We start from the raw sequence: 20,410 nt of genomic DNA on the forward strand, positions 1-20,410 counted from the left end.
GGAGCTATCTGGCAACAGAATGTAACATGTGGTGTAGATACCATCTGTTTAAACAAATGTATGGTCTTAAAAAACAATTTACTCATGCCTATGCTAGGTCTCTGTGTGCACAAAATACTTACCAAACCCTGTATTTTAAATTGGATTAGGATTAGTTTTGGATGGGAGTTTAACTAACTTTGACATTTGTTTAATATCTACAAAAAGAAAAAAAGAAAAATTAATAATAGCATTCTCTTGGGGGGGGGGAGAGCAGGGAGAAGTTGCTGTCCAATATTGTTTAATATAAACGTAAGGTCATATTTCCAATTCAAAATATGACCTTTTCCATTCAAAATTATATAAATATGAGCAGCTATATCCAGCATTTATTGTATTAGAACCAGTGTAATCTGTCTTCACTTTGGTGCTTGTAGTCAAAGAATGATGTTCTTTAGGCATAAATGTTCATAGCGCTTTTTAAATTGCAGAACATAATCATACAAATTTGACTTCCTACAGGGCTCAATGTTTTCAGTCTAAAGTGCTGAAGAAATGATTTATTTCATAGTATTTGTTATAGCCTTCATTTTTCAAGGTATAATGCCACCTATAACATTTGCCATACATCAGGCCAATACAAAGTGAGAGGTGAATCTAAGGGCACATCTACATTTACAGCAGGGTATAAAGCACAGACTGCACCCCAGCTAGCATGGGTATAAATAGCTGTGTAGACAGTGAGGTACTGCTTGGGCAAGTAGAGTGGAGAAACCTACATGCCAGAACTCTAGAGTATATGCCATGCATGGCTCTCTGCACACAAAGTGCATGGCAATGAAGAAGTAGGGTCCATGCCAGGATACTACCAATATGCATCAACTGTATTACTGAGAGGCCATCCTTAGAAGTGAGGAAGGTTTCCATACCTATTTATTAGGGCTTGACCTTTCTGCTGAGACTGCCAACTGTCACCTATTAACATGAGTCAAATTGGACTCTATGAGTTGTGTAGATTTAAAAAAGAATCCATATCCAATTACTAGGGCCCTACCAAATTCATGGTCCATTTTGGTCAATTTCACGGTCATAGGGTTTTAAAAATTGTAAATTTAATCATTTCAGATATTTAAATCTGAAATTTCATGGTGTTGCAACTGTAGGGTTCTGACCCAAAAGGGGATAATGGGGGGGGGGGGTCACATGGTTATTATAGGGGGTCATGGTATTGCCTCCCTTACTTTTGTGCTACTGCTGGCGGTGGTGCTGCCTTCAGAGCTGGGTGGCCAGAGAGCAGCGGCTGCTGGCTGTGAGCCCAGCTATGAAGGCAGTGCCACCATCAGAAGCAGTGCAAAAATAAGGGTGGCATGTTATGGTATTGCTACCTTTTACATCTGCCCTGCCGCTGGTGGGGCGCTGACTTCAGAGTGGAGCACCTGGCCAGCAGCCACCGCTCTCTGGCCACCCAGCTCTGAAGGTAGCGCAGAAGTAAGGGTGGCAATACCACAATCCCCCTACAATAACCTTGCAACACCCCATGACTCCCTTTGGGTCAGGGCCCCCCAATTTGAGAAATGCTCATCTCCCCCATGAAATCTGTATAGTATAGGGTAAAAATATACAGAAGACCAGATTTCACTGGGGAGACTAGATTTCATGGTCTGTGATGTGTTTTTCATGGCCGTGAATTTGGTAGGGCCCTACCAATTACCAATCACCTGAGCCATCCAGTTCCCCTTAATAGCCTTTTAACATGTAAAAAGCATTAATTCTGGGTGTTGTTGTTTTGTGAGAAGTGTACAGTATATTGAAATTTTGTGTGTGAAATATGGTTTGGCATGTTTTCTTAGGAAAGTAATCAGAAAAGCTTAAACTGGGTGACTGAACATTTTTGAGAATTCGTTGCACTAAAGTGAGCTTCTTAAATCCTGTTGGCTGAGATGTGAGTCATATTCATGAGGTGGACCATGGGCTCCTTCAAATGATTCTTTTAAAATGTAACCTATGATTTCTGCTTTCTCTCACTCTGTTTTAAAGTTTAAAAAATAATTATCAATAGAAAGAAATTACATCAGCAGGGTTGACAGTGAGTGAAGACAATGGACAGTGTGAAAGACTTTCTAGAAAAACCATTTATTCTTGCTCCTGGGTAGTTAAACTAAAAATGGAAAATGACAGAAGAGGGTATGAACAGATTGGGATGAAATCTGGTTTTCCCATGCAATGCCTAAATAAAAGTGCTGGAAGGCATCTTTATGAGGAAAGAAACTTCCACCCCCATTTCCAATTCAGGAGCAGAATATGGAGCACAAGGGCAACCTATCTGCAGCTACAATGATATAGGCTGTATCCCTAATATAAGAGTTGGTGTGGTCCATAGGGCTAGCTAGGGACTAAAGTAAGAGAATGCAGGGGCAGTGCAGCCCCTCCTGCTGTACTAAAAGCAGAGAAGCTCCCCATTTCTCTCCCTGGCCTGGGGATTTCCCACTCCTCAACTGGTACACTGAGAGGTTTCCCCTTTATGTTTCAGTCTAGTTCTCTCACTTCCTCTGTACACTTATAACTGTTCCCCTACCCTGTTGTGCTGGAGAGGTTGGTTTTGGGGTATACAAGGGGCTGCAGAATCCTCCTGCACACCTTCTTTGCTTCCTGCCCTCAGTATACTCCTGCATTTTGAGCCAACAAGGGCCAGATCCTGCAGCCTCAAGTGATTACTTTGTAAATACATTTTAGATAATAAATACCTATTGGAAGAAATAATCCATATAAAAAGATTAATCAAGATGATAGAGGTGAAAGTTTGTTTCCCCAAACAATAAAAGTATTACTATTCCACGGAAGGCACTCTAAAATGTATTGCAGGGCTGGGAGAGAGTCCCATGCAAACACAGGAATTACAGAAATCAGCAGATTGTAGATAGGACAATCCATATCCCAACCAGAGCGACATAGGCTTCATGCCTCCTTAATCTGTAGCCCTGCTTCAAGTGCTCACAGCATTTGAATGATATTTTTTGAGGGTTAAAAAAGCAAATGCTAAAAATGAATACATTTCAGGTAGATTGCCAGTCCCAAAAGAAGGAAACTGCAGAATAGCAACTACTGAGGATGTGGTGGTTGAACGTCTTGAGCTCAGAGATTTTGCATATTCTAGATTCCAATGTCTCTGTTTTGTTAGGTGGTAACTGCTACCCCCCCAAGCAATGTTAGGAAAGTGACACACATCTGTCCTGATTTTGTCGTTTTTGTTAGACTGAGAGTTGCAGTTTCACACCAGTGGTGTGAGAAATGGTTCTTGCTGAGCAAATGGCTTCCTTCATGACAATATTCATTTCTTTTATAACAATTTCTTTTATAAAGGAGGCAATTATTGCTAGCCTGAATATCTGATGATATGTTTAACTATAGTAGAACATATCAATGTTTTCATCTTTATAAATGGATGCAATGTATCCTATAATAACAAAATCTCAGACACTGTCTCACTCAGGGTCAGTGGCAACAAATTTGACCGTGATCCTTTCAACAATACTATGCCAGTTCTTGGAAAGTTCAGGTTTTGGAAAATAAACAATCATGAAATTTCAAGTTTTGCAAAAGTTTTTCGTGAACGAATTTGAAGTAGTATTTTCGGGTTACCAATATACCAGGTAAATGGTGTTAGAAGTATTCTCTAGAAAACCTATACAAAAAAATAAAATTGCTTTTTGTAGCAGTCTCTAGATCCTATTATATTTTACCAGTTTTCACCACAGCACAAAAAATTAAACAAATCATAATTGGGAAACGAGTATAGGGAATGAGGGTGGAGAGAAATTCTTCTGGTGGAAAAATTCACTTTGGTGGGAAAATAGTCAGCTTTCCCTTACTTTAGAGCATAATGTGTAAATTGTAGTAGTAGTAGTGCTTTCTCGTACAATTTCTTGTACCAAATTCCTTTTATACTTGAAGAAGCCTCACATCTCAACATAAAAAAAATCACTGCAATAGGCACTTCTAATTCAAAATAGAAATAAACTACTACTCCCCACAATAGTAACACCACATACAGGAGAAATACATATTATACACAAAAAAGCTATTTTAAAAGAACATAATTGCTGGGTTGCAAAGTTAAGCATGCAAAAGTTAAAAATCCCAGAATTAAGGTTGCCTGTGCAACCTTACTTCAGCCCTCTTTGTGCACATTCATTAGTGTGCAGCCTTTAATTGCCTGTGCCCTACCTGATAGAAAAATACTATGTCATCATGTAATCTTAATTCTGGTATTTCCTAAATTTTGAGTGCTTGATTTTTGCAACCTTAATATGGGTGTGTGTGTGTGTGTGTGTGTGTGTGTGTGTGTGTGTGTGATTTCCTAGCCATTTAAAAAAGCAAACTGAAAAAACAAATTCTATCATATGGCATCGTAATGAGACCCACATGGGTATCAGCAACGTTGGAAACTTTAAATTCACCACCAATTGCTAAAGGAGTAAATTATATCAGTAGTAGGTTGTCATCAATGTGGGTCAGCACTACAGGGAAATGAGAGAGACACTTTACCAGTGGGTTCATAGATAGTTGCTAACAGTAGGGTAATGGTGAGACTTAGGAGTCCTGGGTTCCATTCCAGACTCTGTGGCTCACACTCGTCTGCCCATTTCCCCCTCAAACTTGACCCTCCAATATGTCCGTGTCTCAATCCTATCTCTTCCCCACCCGTCTCCTCATCCCAGGCCCAGTCTCCTCACCAAGCTAATCCCAGTCTCCACTCCTCGGGCTTCTCATCTAAGTCTGCCTCATTGTTCAACTAGTCCCAAATTTCCCCCTCCTGGCCTCCTCATCAGCTCTCTGAGCCCTTCCAACCTTCCCTATAAACTCCCAGTCCTAATCTCCTGTCTGTCTCCTCCTTCTAGTCTTCTGTTTCTCCCTTGCTCCTCAGATGATCTCAGCACTCCCTCCCCACCAGTCAATTGGCCCCTAGTCCTCTCACCCAGCTCCCTCACTGGCTTTCATCCCAGCATCCTCTCTTCCTACTCCCAGTCCCAGTCTCGCACTCCAGACTGTCTTACCAAGCTCCTTGTCTCAATTTGCTCCTTTCCCTCTCCCGAGTCCAGTTTTTGTTCCCTCTGCATGCCTCCCCTCCCAAAAAAAAAAAAGAATTTGAAGAGCAATTAGAAAAAGACACAAAAACACAGCAACAATTTTAAGTATATCCGAAGCAGGAAACCTGCTAAACAATTAGTGGGGCCACTGGATAATCAAGGTGATAAGGAGCACTCAAGGAAGACAAGGATATTGTGGAGAAGTTAAATGAATTCATTGCATTGCCTTCACTGCAGAGGGTGTGAGGGAGATTCCTACATCTGAGCCAGTCTTTTTAGGAGAGCAACCTGAGGAACTGTCCCATAGTGAGATGTCAATAGAGAAGGTTTTGAAATACTGTAGTAATAAGTCACCAGGATCAGATGGTATTCACCCAAGTGTTCTGAAGGAACTCAACAAATATGAAATTGCAGAACTACTAACTGTGGTATGTAACTTATCCCTTAAATCAGCCTCTGTATCAAATGACTGGAATGTAGCTAATGTAATGCTGATTTTTAAAAAATGCATCAGAGGTGATCCTGGCAATTACAGGCCAGTAAGCCTAGCTCAGTACCAGGCCAATTGGTTGAAAAGAACAGAATGATCAGACACATAGATGAACATGATATGTTCTTGACTCTTCCCCATGGCTTTTGTAATGGGAAATCACGTCTCACCGATCCATTACAATTCTTTGAGGGGGTCAATATGCATGTGGACAAGGGTGATCTAGTTGATACAGTGTACCTGGACTTTCAGAAAGCCTTTGCTATGGTCCCTCACCAATGGCTCTTAATCCTACTAAGCAGTGATGAGATCAGAGGGAAGATCCTCTCATAGATCAGTAACTAGTTAAAGGATACAAAACAAAGCATAGGAATAAATGGTCAGTTTTCACAATGGAAAGAGATAAATAGCGGGGTCCCCCAAGGATCTGTTCTGGAACCTGTATAATCTATTTATAGATTATCTGGAAAAAGGGGTTAACAGTGAAGTGGCAGAGTTTGCAAATACTCACTTACTCAAGATGGTTAAGTCCAGGGTTGACTGTGAAGAGTTACAAAGGGATTTCACAAACCTGGGTGACTGAGCCACAAAAGGGCACATGACATTCAGTTTCATAAGTGCAAAGTAATACACATTGGAAAACATAATCCCAGTTATACATATGAAATGATGTCTAAATTAGCTGATATCACTCAAGAAAGAGATCTTGGAGTCAAAATTTGATCGGGGTGTCCCTCCCAGCGTGGCCAAATGGTGTTGTGACCTGGAACACATAGAGTTAGCTCCTGCAAAACAGAACCCATGGAAGTCTGCTGAGAACTCGACCCCTGGCAGCACTGGCTCATGCAATAGGGAAGTAAGAGAGAGGGCAGAATCCCAGGTCAAGGGAGACACCGGGGATGAAGGAGGTGTGTGTGTGTGTGTGGGGGGGGGGGGGGCGGCGGGGGGAAGAAGGAATCCCCCCTCACCACACCTCCTCCAAAACATTTGAATTGGTGGCTGCTGACATGTAGGAGCTGTGAGGGAATGGAGCATGCTCAATTGCTCTGTGAAGTTGGAACATGGTCTGTGTAGTTAGCACTAGGAGATATGAGAGATTTGAGCATGCTCATTAAGGATAGACTCTTAGATTTTAACATCTAAAATCTCGGAAGTCTCTACTCAGTACGTGTGAACCGCAATTTTTAACTCGGAGGCTTATAACTTGGCTACATTTGGGTGGATTTTCATAGGGATGGCGACAGAGACATCCCTGACACAAAGACACCCACTGCTAAATTTCAAGTCCCTCTTCCAAGCATGGAGTCACTAGATATTTCCAAAGAAGAGGTTACCAGAATTTGTTATCATGGGCAAAACAATGTATTTTGTCCTAGCCTCATTCTCAGAAACAGCTGAACCATTTTGGCTAAAAATTTCCACAAATATTCAGCATGAGGCAGGTGTAACCATTTGGGTTGAAATGTTAAAGTCTAGCAAAGTTACAAGCAGCTGAAAACCGAGTCTTACAATGGTACGAGTCAGGTAACCTTAATCGGTGGTGTGATCAGCCCCACCTGTAATATAGACTTAATGTATCGGAAACCTATTATGAATCTACTAGCAAAAAGGTACAAAAAAAAACAAACCAAAAAAGCCTGCATAAAGTACAGCTTCTTATAGGACTCAGGGCCTAATGTTTAAAATAGGTTATCACATCTGGGTGGACTTATCTGAGTAAAAGTGCTCAGATACTACAGTTGTGGGGGCTATACAAGTACCTGTACAGGTGTTTCTGCAAAGGTTATGTCAGGGTTTAGGATGCCTTGCTGTAATTTTCAGTATCTTTACCACCAACCATAGGTGAAAAGGCAGAACTAAACATAGCGTTAGCTAACTTTTGCATTCAGTGGGACAGTCTTCACCCTCCCTTGGAGGCTTTATTTTATTGGTCATCTTTGATTTGTATCTTCTTCCAATCTGCTTGAATTGCTTCTACCCCAATCAGTAAACTTCAGAAAGCTGTTGCCACCCTGTACATTGTCACTAGTAAGGTTTTATTTGAATTGTGGGATGATTGTCAAATAATTGTGGCCGAGTTATGGAAAAGACACGGAAAATTGCGGAAAAGTAATAATGGACCTTTATTAATTGTGATAATTTGGAAAAGCCAGGGAAGACATATTTAAGAGAAATTTGCTGGAACAATATAAACACTGACGTATTAAGTTATGACTACTAACTTTTTTGATAGCCAGACATTTTCCTGCACCTATATTACAGTCATAAATGCGTGGGGCTGACAGCCTGAACCCCAGCTACTATCAGCGAGGATAAATGGGATTCTACTGAACTAATGGGGGGGAAAAAGTGTGTTGCAAACCTCAAAATGTATACAAAATTGTGGACTGTGCAAGTAAGCTAATTAAAATAAAAATTGCGGTGGAAGTCTAATATTGTGTCAATATCACAAATTAAGTAGGGGCTTAGTCATTACTTATTTTTGGATTACCATAGCACCTAGAGCGCCAGTCATGGACCAGGACCCTATTGTACTAGGCACTGTACAAACACACAACAAAAAGGCTGTACCTGCCCCAAGGATCTTACAGTCTAAGTATAGGACTAGAGACAATAGATGGATACAGACAGATGGAGAGTACAAGTAAATAATGAGACCGTGTTGGTCAGCATAATAGGCAGTAGTCTGTGCCCAGCAAATACCTAACTATTGTCAAGTTTTTTTGTAGGCGTCACAGCGAAGGAGAGTTATGAGGCAGATAATGGTGGATGGCTGAAGATGGATAACGAGGGCAGGGATCGGTAACCTTTGGCACGCGGACCGCCAGGATAAACATCCTGGTGGGCCGGGCCGGTTTGTTTACCTGCCGCGTCCACAGGTTCGGCTGATCGTGGCTCCCACTGGCCGTGGTTTCCCACTCCAGCTCAATGGGGGCTGTGGGAAGCGGCAGCCAGCACATCCCTCTGCCTGCGCCGCTTCCCACAGCCCCCATTGGTTTGGAGCAGTGAACTGTGGCCAGTGGGAGCCACGATCGGCCAAACCTGTGGATGCGGCAGGTAAACAAACCGGCCTGCCTCCCAGGGTGCTTACCCTGGCAGGCCGTGTGCCAAAGGTTGCCGATCCCTGGTGTAGGGCATCATGGGAGAAAGCACAAGAGATGCTTGTTTGAAAATCTAGCAAATGGGCAGTGGAGGCTGGCATCATGGTCAATCAGAAGAAAACTTCAGTAGCTAATGAGAGATCATAGGTAGTGTGGGGATTGACTGTAAAGGGCCTATAAAGTGAATACAAGAAGCTTATGTTTGGTGGGAGAAAGAAGTGGGAGTAAGGTGACCAGATCAGAACTGTAAAATATCGGGACATATTTGGGTGTCGTCGGCCCCGCCCACAGACCACCTGCTCCTCCCAGGCTCCACTCCCCTCCCCACTTGGCCCCACCACCCCACCCCTCCTCACCCCCTGACCCGCCACTGGCTTGCTGCATCCCTCCTCAGTCCCCCACCCACCGCTCGCCTCCTCTCATCCCCTCCCACCTGCCACTCACCTCCTCACTCCCCTGCCAGAAACCCCCACGCCCACCCCAAGAATCCTCGCCCGCTACTGGCTCCCCGCTCACCTACTCACCCTCTGCCACTCATCTACTCACCCCTCCTGCTCGCCTCCTTCCCCGATTATCGGGACAAATGGGGTCCCGATCATACATCTATCGGGACGCAGGACAAAGGGTTAAATTTCAGGACAGTCCTGATTTTATCAGGACATCTGGTCACCCTAAGTGGGAGCCAGTGGAGATATTCAAAGGGGGGTGTGAGGGTGTCGTGGTCAGTGATGGACTAACAAAATGATCTTTGTTCTGAGTGGCTGTGACTGGGGCGAGATTACATTTATCAAGGCCAGAGAAAAGGATGTTGCAATAAGCAAGATGTGATGAGAGCTTGGGGAAGAATTTTAGCTGTGTGGATGGACAGGAAAGACCATGTCTTAAAGATAATATGCAACTGGCAAGATTTAGACATAACGTGGTGTGATGACCAATGGAAAGGTGTGAGTCAATAATGATGCCTGAATGACATGTAGAATGATAGTGTTTTCCACTGTGATCTAGAGAGGAGGATGCAGGGATGGGATGGGAGGTGATTAGAGATTAGGAGCTCTATTTTAGCAATGTTTAGTTTGAGAGTAGCATTTGGTGATAGGTATTTCTTTGCAGGTTTTTGTTTGTTTGTTTGTTTTACTAAGAATTTACAAAGTGCTGTGTCTCTGAATGTAGAAAGAATCAAATAATAGGAAACAGCTTTGCTTACAAGCACCAAAAATACTCTTTTTTTTCAGCCTGCACCTGACCAAAAAACCTCTCCCCAAGCTTCTTCCAGGATCAGACATGGATTTCAGCTGCTGCTTCTCTTTCCAGCTCTCCCAGTTTTTTGTATGTTTTGCCTCCCCTGACCCCCCCCAGTGGAATCCCCTGCCAACATGGTGGTAGGTTTCTGGGCAGGCTATTAGGCCTTGTTTTAGATGTGGCCCCATAAGATAGTTATATGAAACACTCAAGTGAAGGGTGCTTTCATTCCTAATCTCTAAGAGGTTTGTGATCCAAGCAGTCACCATTACCTCTCAGCATAACAGGAGTAAAAAAACCTCCCCCCCCCCCCGTTTTTACTCATAAGTGACTGTGAATCAGTACTTGGGCATAAAAAAACAAAAGGACTAGTAGTAGCAGAGTTTAATATTCTCCCACTTTCACTGCTTGGGGTTTGTCTACAGGAGTGTCACTGGATGGTCTCAAAAGGCCTCTCCAACCTCTGTCACCTACCACAACCAATCCAGGTCATCTTCACCATCACCAGGCTTTATTATAGTATATTTACAATCAGTAGCCAGCTTCCCTACTTGCTTCTGGGGCAGGGTATACTAGTAGCAGCTGCCAGTTCTGGCCTACTTCTGCCTTCCTTCAGGCTCCCTACTCTCCTCCCAGCATTTCCTTCCTGTTTGTTTATATAATCCTACCTGCTGGGGCTATTTCCTCCCAATTAGCCCCTCAGCTGTATCTCCACTCAGATAATTGGCCTCCTCTGCTGACTGACTGTCTTTCAATCAGAGCTCAATTAATATAAACTGGTGGGGATTTGAGTGACAATGCTGAATTAGCTCCTTAGTCAGCACACCCGGTTACAAGCAGGATACATGGATTTTTAACATGTTATACCTGGTCAAGGTGTCTCCTAGTCCCCTCTGAGTTTCACCACAATTAGCTAACATGTTAAATATCAGAGGGGTAGCCATGTTAGTCTGAATCTGTAAAAAGCAACAGAGGGTCCTGTGGCACCTTTAAGACTAACAGCAGTATTGGGAGCATAAGCTTTCGTGGGTAAGAACCTCACTTGCATCTGAAGAAGTGAGGTTGTTACCCACGAAAGCTTATGCTCCCAATACTTCTGTTAGTCTTAAAGGTGCCACAGGACCCTCTGTTGCTTTTAACGTGTTAAAGTACATCTTGCCCTATGTACACTAGAATGTTAAAATGCATTGGTGAGCATTTTTAAAAAACACACCTTTTATCTTAGTCTAGACAAACTCTTGGTGATCCCTTGAAATGGAATCTTCTAACATAGTCTAGAGGAAGCCAAACATGTCATGTTTGGTGTAAACAACTTATTTTCATTAATGGAGATGAACTGAGCTAACATCATCACACACTTTCAATTCACACTACTGTACTCAAATGTGAGGCCAAGGTTTACTTTGATTTGTTAATGTGTAAAAACCTCAAATTGACTTGTTTTCGGTAGGATTTTACCTCATTATCAAGTGTTAGCTAGCATGATAAGAATGTGCCTTTTCCCTAGTGAGGATGCATCTGTAGAGATCAGAGCAAACTCCCAGTTCAGGTAACTGCCAGATGTTTTGCTTTTGTATGTAGTCTGGGTAAAATGGACTCCCTGAAGTACACTCCGTTCTACCTCCTGGAGGTACGTACAGTCGTGAGGTATGATTCTGCCACCCAGTGGCTATGCAAGGTCATTCCTAAACAGTGCACAGGCACGGAATAACAGCCACGGGCATTCACAACCTCTTCTTTGATTGACTGATATATTTAAAATAAAAAAAAACTTATTTTTCTGAATACTGTGAATGGCAGAATTGCAGGGGTATTTTAAAATGCTTGAGGAGTGTCTCCCTCTGTCTCTCTTAAAGTATCCACTGAAATAAATACAAATCTGACACTGTAAAATTTAGATGCCTTTTTATTTTTGCCTCTGTGAGTAAAGTGAAGGGAGGAAAGTTTAAGATACCTCTACTTTGAAACCAAGATTCAACTTTTATATACAGGGCCAATTTACTTCACTTATAAGCAGCCGCTTAAAATACTCAGTTACACAAGGCTATCTAGCTAATAAGAAATTCAGTTGTTTTTGTTTGTTTGTGATTGTAAGACAGAGAACTTGAAAATACTATTTACACATCAAACAGCTGTCCTGTAAATATAGTAGAGCCATACGATCTAAACACCAAGAAACTAGTCTCCATGTACTGTACTATGAATCCTAAGTAAATACGTCATATAAACATTTGCTATATTCTCTAAGCACTGCATATTTTTCTTTATCATACATCACTGTAAATAAAAGCAATTGCATCATACATTGCTGTAAAAAGTAGTTGCTGTGGGATTTTAAGGTAATCAGTTAAAATGTCTTGGAGGTTCATGGGTCTTAGAAAACAGGGCTGATTTAATGTACTACTGAAATCATCAGTGTTATAGAATACACATCTTTTTTTAGGGGAGCTGGTAGTGATCCCTGTATCTAATTTCTCTAACGTTTTCTTTTATAAAAGATTATTGTGACATTTTACACTTTCAGAAGCTCTAGCATTTCAATATTTGCAGCAGGCCTTTCAAATCTGTCAGGGAGAAAGACTTTGGGCCATAGAAGGGTCTTTTCTTTGTACAATTAAATTCTGATCAGATTTAGCTGAGTTATAAATAGTTAAAAATCAGCATTTGCTTTCTTTCACTTGCATTCCTCAGGAAAACTTTGGCAATCTAACAAAATAACTAGACCTGAGTATTCTAAAAAGCTGGCCCCATGCAAGCAGCAGCACATACTGAATTGAGAATGCCTGGGAGCTGCAAGTGGGGGAGAGTTGCACTGGAGGAGCCTGGCCCAATACTGTATGCTCTCCCTTGGGGCCAGGCTCTTCCCCCACAAACTTCTGAGGAGGAAGGGGAACAGCAAGAGAGGAGGACCATGCCTGGGTCTCTCAACCATCTCTTGGACCCAGCATATGGTACCAGCAGTGTTTTTTCCCCCTACTCTAGCATAACAACCTTCTCCTCCTACTGGGTGATGTAGTTAGTTTTATTGTTCAAGTGATAGCAGTCTGTGCAACAGCAGTGAAAGTTCAGAATTCAAACTCTGCTGATGCATGATGAGGAAATTGTTACAGTTGCACATAATATAATTTATCTTTTTCCTTTAAAAAATCAACAAGCCCCTAGAAATTACATACAAATACATTAAGAGAATATTACTTAGGTTGCAAAGTCAAGTTCTTGAAAGTTTAAGAATGAGGTTTACAGTTGCCCTTGCAACCTTAATTCTGCCCCCTTGTGCACATGCATCATAATATGCTCGTTAATTATGTGATCACATACTTTTTTTTTTCCCACAGGACCCCTGCCTCATTCAGTGCACAGGGGGGCAGAATAAAGGTAGCATGGACAACCATATATCTGCATCTTCTTAACTTTGACTGCTTGACTTTGCAATTTAAATAACATTTTTCACTTTTTTTTTTGGTACATAATATATTAATCAGCAGTATATGGTTGCCTTAAGTAGACAAATTTATACAAAACCATGTTATATCTTATTTGTGGTGGTTTTGTCACATTTCCTACTATTAGGTCTTGGCAACTCTGCTAAGCACCTGGGGGAAGGGAGTCAATAGCTTGTCTATTAAAATAATCTCCACTCTCCTGCTGATTTACATTTCTCAGTTCTGGGTTTTAAATCACTGTATCTCTGAATTATCAAGGCCACTGCAAATAATTATGGCACAGTACAGTCAAAATTATAGTGCTACGGTTGAGAATAACCATGGATTGATATTTATATGGAGTAAATACATTAAAGTTGTTGATATTTGGAATAACTGTAGCCTGGTGAGCTTTGAGTTTATATTACATGGAATAGCTCTACAAGCCTTCAGCCATCATTGATTGGGTTTCACATACACAGATATATTTTCTTGCTAGCCTGAGGATAAAACAGATCTGAATAGTGTTTTGAACAAAATATGGTATATAGACACTCAGGCACTTGAGCCCTGATCCTGATAACACAAACATAAGTAACTTTATAGGTATAAATGGTCCCATTGCACTCACAATTGGGGAATTGTTATTTAGTTGAGGCAAAGCAACCAAAGAAATTTTTGCAGTATACAAATTATATTTAGTTGTGAAGAAAGCTGAAAGAGTAAGATTAGAAGGAAAAACAACAAAAATCAGATGCTGCTGGTACCAATGCTAATATTAAATCTTGGAATAAACAGAAGTACTTCCCCTCTTGTAAATTATCCTGTGAAAGAGATGGAAATAAATGTAAACAAATTAGGCAAACATCTGTGTAGTTACACAACTCAAGTCCTATTGATTTCAATACACTTGGATGCATTCTTTATAAGCGCTGACTATGGCTTTGTTAGTAAAAGTAATATGTTTATGCCAAATTTTTGCTGTTCTTACTCCACATTAACCTTGTTTAAATGAATAGTTGTTCTTTTTTTTTTTTTTTTTTTTTTTTTTTTTTAAAACAGGAGGATTCAGCCCTTCGATATTATTCTGGAAACATGAGTACATTTTGGATATCACAGTAATGTTTCTGAAGCTATGTGAATGGACCTTTTATACTTGAGAATAAATGCTGAGGGGCGGGAGACAAACCATTTAAAAGGATACTAGCAACTTAAAATCATAATTTGTAAACAAACAATTTTTTAACTACATCAGTAATAGCAAGTTATTACAAGTTAAAACAATATTTAAAATCTTAAATCACAGTGCTATAACATGGGGTGGCACAAGCAGCTTGCTGTGCTCACACAGAGCACCATCGGCCTTAATCTTACCTCAGCCCCTGTAGTTACACCAAGAGGAAAAAAATGTAAAAATATAATGTCTTTTAAAAATCTTATCTGGGACTCAAAACACTAATATGTATTAGTCATATGGTTATCCAATGATATAGTTATAGAGCAGAGTTAAGGTTGTTTGGGTACCTTGACTATACACTTTCATACACATTTTCATTTCTTTTACTTTTTTTTAGTTTTGAATTTCCTGGGTTTACAATGATTTTTGGGAAAAATTATAGTATCCCTTTCATGTTTTTCCCCCTAACCTAATGTTCTCCAAACCTTTTATCTCCATCTTTGTTTAGTTTTTGTTTGGTAATTTTAATACTGTGGCCTGTTTTATGCACCAACCACAATAATGAAGGAATGACAGAGAAAAAACAGTGTTAATTCAGTGTAACAGGAATAAGATAACTAATATAACAATAGATTTAAAAGCGTCAAATAATCTCAAATAAATTGTACATTGAAAAGAACAAAGGCAAGGATTTTCCATATATATTGTCTAACATCTAAATTGAAGCTAGTGCTTTCCATTTGGCCTATTATTTTCCAGTCAATCTGTCCAACACAATGGAATATTCTCCTAGAGCATTGAGATTTAGGTCACATGATGACTTTTGGTTTAAGCGGAAAACTTTATCCCAGAACTCATAAACTAATCCTTTAAACCGACTTAGTAATTCGAGGCAGTTAAATAGAACAGACAATATTAGGTTTTCAACCTTGGTAATGCTTAGCATTTCCTTGTGTCAAGGAATGTTAGGTTATGTAAAGATGAGAGGATAGCAAATGCTCAAACTCCTGATAAAAGGGGTTTTGAAATTTGTAAGTATCAATGACATCCAGGTTTTAAAAGTGTTAGTTTGGAATGCATGTTGGATGAAAGGGTTGTACCTGAATTATGGAGAATAAACTCTACAAATTCTAGATTATATGCTAATCCAGGACAGTAAATTTGAGTTGAAAATACAAAGGTGTGTGTATATGTAGGCAGCTTTAAGGAAACACTGTAAAGTAAATTCCAATCAAAACTTAATTTACCTTAAAATGTATTTAAGGCTATGGAGATTGTCCTCCTTAGATTCCAAATATCTTTTATAAATTTACTATTCAATTACCAATAATAAATCATTAGCTAATGCTCATAAAAAAATCTGAAAAGACCAATTCAGCACATTTTTGTGCTGACTCTGTAGTAACCACTAACTAACACACAGTTTGTTTTCTGGATTGTTCTATTATCAATAATATTGAAGCCAAAGCAATATCATTAACAAAAATAAAAATCATAGGGTCGGATCCTCAGCTGGTGTTAATTGGTGTGGCTCCCTGGAAGTCAGTGGAACTCTACCAGCTTAAATGAGATGAAGATTTGGCCTTATGATATTTTTAAATTGCTTTCAAAGCATAGAAAAGCATCAGTCTTTGACAACTGCAAAAGAACTATTGTGGAACTAAATGTTCTCAACCTATTACAATATGGCAAGCAGTAAAAAATCTGATCTTCCCATTTTAGGAGCCCACACAAGGTTTATATTTCAATCCTGAAGAACCAAATCCACTCCCAAGCAAATATTTTAGTGTGTGGTGTATGAGGGAAGGACCTCACTGTATCATTTTTATATTCCTTTTTTCATGTTGTTAATTAGAAACATACTTGTCTATAAACAGAAGTTATTTTTCATTTTAAAGTATTTTTAATCTTGATACAATACTGATTAGAATAAGAGGCATATACTTTTATAATTTCATCCCTTACCAAATTTGTCTTGTAATAAAAGAAATGTAGAATATAAGAAAAGAGAGGAGGAAAAAAGTTTTCATTCTTCATAGATCACTGTGCTCCCTTCTTTTCGTCAGTGAATTACATTAAACAGTAAACCATATCAATTTTTCCCTATACAAGTTATTTCCTAAATTACCAAAGTAGCATAGATTTCTTCTAGTTAATCTGTTACAGGACATTAATGGAAAATAATTTGTATGCAAGGTCTAAATACCACTCTGTTTCAGTTCCTTATAACTTTTGCCAAACTTAAACTGTTCAAGCTGAGATTTTTGGTGAGGGTGTCTGCTTCAGGCTGAAATTTGGGGGTGGCGGGGGGCGGAGGGGGAGGGAATTTCAGCAAAAAATGATTCGGCCATTTAAGAAAACGAGTTAGGGAAAATGTTTTTTACTGTTTATAATAGAAATTTGTTACAGCTGTGTGTTGAGTAGCTCTAACACCTGATGCTTTGGAGCAGGGAGGTTGCATTGGTGACAAGGATGTGATTTTTTGCTCTTCTTTTGAAAATTCACCCAAAGTCAACCAAACTATAAACCTCTTCAAATCTCAGTTCCCACATGGTCAATAGAGCTGGCAGAAAAATTGTTTGAAGATTCCATCTGTTCTGAGTACTCACCTGTGTGACAAGTAGACTGCGTGTGTGCCATCTCCACGGAGTGACTGAGCTTCTCCACAGCAGCACTGCAGGGGTTGAGCAGGTCTTTTCCTGCAATAGCACTTGTGGGCTTCTGGGTGCCTCTGTGAGGCCAGCTACGAGAAGTGAGAGTAACGAAATTGCCTTTTATTCTCAGTTCTCCCTCTGCTGGCGGCCAGGCAATGTGGAGGAGTCCTGTGGGGGGAAAAAAAACAACACAGTATGTGTTCATGTAATTAAAGACTGTATCATCATACATGAGCATAAGGGTTTTGAAGCAAGGTTGCTCAGGCAATGTTATTCTGGCATTTCCTAATTCTGAGTATTTGATTTTTGTGAACTTAACATTCTTTGAATGTAGGGCTTTTTAAAATTTAATATAAATATACTTGAATGTGAGACTAATTTCACACGCAAGTATACAGTTCAGTTCATTACACTCTTAGAGCTAAATTAGTTTACATTTGTTTTAAAACGTTCCTGGATGATCTGTAGTTTAGAATAAAGTGTTGCCTTTAGGGCACTGCTCATCTTAAGGGGTGATGTGGTGCTGCATTGCCTATGGGGAGCATGTATGCTACTTGACCTCTTTGTGAGTTGTGGCTTACTCTGCTTTGCTGCACCAGTCCAGTGTAGGCCTAGTGCATTGGGGAGGTATGGGAGGAGGCAGAGAGGTCCCTACCCTCTTTGTGCCACTGTGCCTCACAAGGGGATAGGAACTGTAATTCTGTCTGGTCTTTAGACAGCACATGCAAGGTGGGAGGAAGAAGGGAGAAGACTTCTTTTGTCTTCCCTGCCCCCGCTATATACATATGTAAGGTCCAGGCAGAATCTGTCCCTTAGATAATGTATAATAAAGAAATCATAACACGGGTGAATAGGAGCTATAATATTCAATGTGAGTTAGGGACAGTGCTTAATTTGCAACGAAAGAAGTGCCGGGCCTCAAGAAATTAGGTGCTGGGGCTCAGCCAATTTTTTTACTTTCATAACTAATGCGGCAAACCCGGAGGTACCAGGGCTATGAACTGCCAAACCTGGAGGTGCTGCGGTTCAGCCCTGGCAAGCCTTGGCACAAATCAAGCAATGGTTAGGGGGCAGAATTAGGCCCAAAGTGAACATAAGCAAACCGCTTTCTTCTGTGTTCTCTTGCTTAATTTCTTTGGTAATGTCACAGATAGATGCTGGTGGTATCAAAATCTATTTCCATGGAAGCATGTGATAACACAAGCACCAGATTGTGGCATCAGTGAATAAATCAGGCAGCAGGAGGAAGGTCTAATATCAGAGAGAGCTGATTTTATACACATGCACACACACAAACGTGCCTGGGTAATTAACAGTGATAGAAAAGAAAAAAAAATATTATGTCTTGATGAACTGTTTACTGCTGGGAGAATTCTGCACCAAGAAATTAAAAATTCTGCACACAATATTTTAAAATTCTGCAAAATTCTGCCCATTTTATCAAAATAACACAATATAATCATGTCAATTTCAATTATTTTGGTAATTTATTTCAAAATACCTGTCAGCAACTATGCAGCAATACAGACAGCAAAAAAGATTCAGGAAATGTTTTATGACAAATAGATTCCTTACTAGGCATATTAATACAAAACTCTGAGTAATGATTCATTTAAGCTACAATACAGGAACGTATTTCCCACTGCGCATGTGCAGACTTCAGAAGCAGTGCAAAGGCTGGGGGCAGAGCCGGCTCTAGGTTTTTTGCTGCCGCAAGCAAAAAAAAATGTGGGCCGCCTCCCCCCCCCTTTTTTTTTTTTTTTACTTTTACACGTTTGCACTTTGCAGTTTTTTTTGTTTCTTTTTTTGACTGTTTAAATTAAAAAAAAAATGAAAACAGAGAATTTGCAGCAAAAACAAAAAACTACGTCTTTGGTCTGTGAATACACTAACCACAATCTATTAATTTGTTCCCCATTTTTCATTTTTTTTTCTTCATACTGGATGGCATAAATCGACGATTCGACTCATTAAATGGATATTGAAATTTAGGATTTAGTTTTGAAGGACTTTTTAATCACAATAATCATTAGCATTGCATCAGTAATTGTCAGCCATGTACTTGGATCCGATCCTATGTCAGTCTCTCCACCTTCCAATAATTGTTCTGGGATTTGGATAACAGTTCTTCGTTTCTGGACTCTTCAGCTGAAGAAGTAAATCTTTGGATGGATTGTGATTGTTCGTCTTTATCAGTTAGCAAAGATAATCTTTGGTCAGATTGTTGTTCATCTTTATCAACTGATAAAGGTGATCTTTGGTTCGATTGGTCTTCATCAGTTGATGAATAATCACTTTCAATGCATTGCTTAGAGCTTTCTCCTTGATTGTTGACTTTTTAAAAATACTTATTTGAAGTACGAGAGTTTTTCTAAATCTTTTTGACGTTTCTTTCTTTGTTGCTGGTAGGCAGCACTGGAAAGTCGTTTTCGTTTTTGTCCCGGCATTTTAGCCCTATAACCACTGGCACTGATGCAACACGGAAATTGTTGGGAATGGCGCCGATCGGAGGGCACAGTACACACAAGTAATCGTGATTCCTGATTTAATTAATCAATAACCATTAACATTTACACACGTTCACATTGAGTGACTGTGTCACGATGTGACCCGATATTTTTCATGTCATGCTCCTATCGCACTACTGGAGATTTTTTTTTTATTTTCACGTATTTTTTTTTTTTTTGTACATGGGTGGATTTTTCCGGAAAAAAAGGATGGCCGGAATGCCGCCCCTGGAAATGTGCTGCCCCAAGCACGTGCTTGCTTTGCTGGTGCCTAGAGCCGGTCCTGGCTGGGGGGGACTCAGGGATAATGGAGTAGCTCAGGGAGAGAGAAGTAATTGCTGGGAAGGAGCCTGGGTGTGAAATTGGAGGGTTGTTGGATGTGGGTGGGAGAAGTATGGAATGGGGATTTTTGGACAGGGAGGGATTGTTAGGGCTCCTCCACCATGCAGACCCTGACTGACCCCTAGCCTTTCTCATTCAGTCACTCACTCCCGCCTGTCCCCATATATCCCTGCACCACCATTCAGCTGCACCCTCCCTCCATGAGGCCCTGCACCCCTGCCTTCCTGTCCCCATGTGTCCCTATACCCCCACTCCCATTCAGCTCCCGCCCAAGTCTGTGACACCCCCTGCACAGCAACCCCATGTGCCCCCACTGTCTGCACCCCCTCCATATGCCATGCCTCCTGACCCACAGGCCCCTGGTGGGCAAAAGGTGTAACTGAAGCAACTTTCCTGCAGAATGTATTTTCTG

At 40.5% G+C, this 20,410-nt stretch overlaps 1 protein-coding gene across 17 annotated transcripts in view; it reads left to right on the forward strand.

Annotated features, from left to right (window-relative positions):
• Nucleotides 1-20,410, forward strand: part of KLHL32 (kelch like family member 32) — a 194,421-nt gene that overhangs the window by 25,012 nt on the left and 148,999 nt on the right. The window contains exon 1 of one of the 17 annotated variants that reach the window (XM_042857604.2): nucleotides 19,564-19,676. The exons of the other annotated variants lie outside the window; for them this stretch is intronic. The gene's annotated coding sequence lies outside the window, so the exon portion shown is untranslated. Of the gene's footprint in view, nucleotides 1-19,563; nucleotides 19,677-20,410 lie in introns of those variants that run through there. 17 annotated transcript variants of the gene reach the window in all.

Source organism: Chrysemys picta, chromosome 3, assembly GCF_011386835.1.
Source record: "Chrysemys picta bellii isolate R12L10 chromosome 3, ASM1138683v2, whole genome shotgun sequence".
Classification (NCBI taxonomy): Eukaryota; Metazoa; Chordata; order Testudines; family Emydidae; genus Chrysemys; species Chrysemys picta.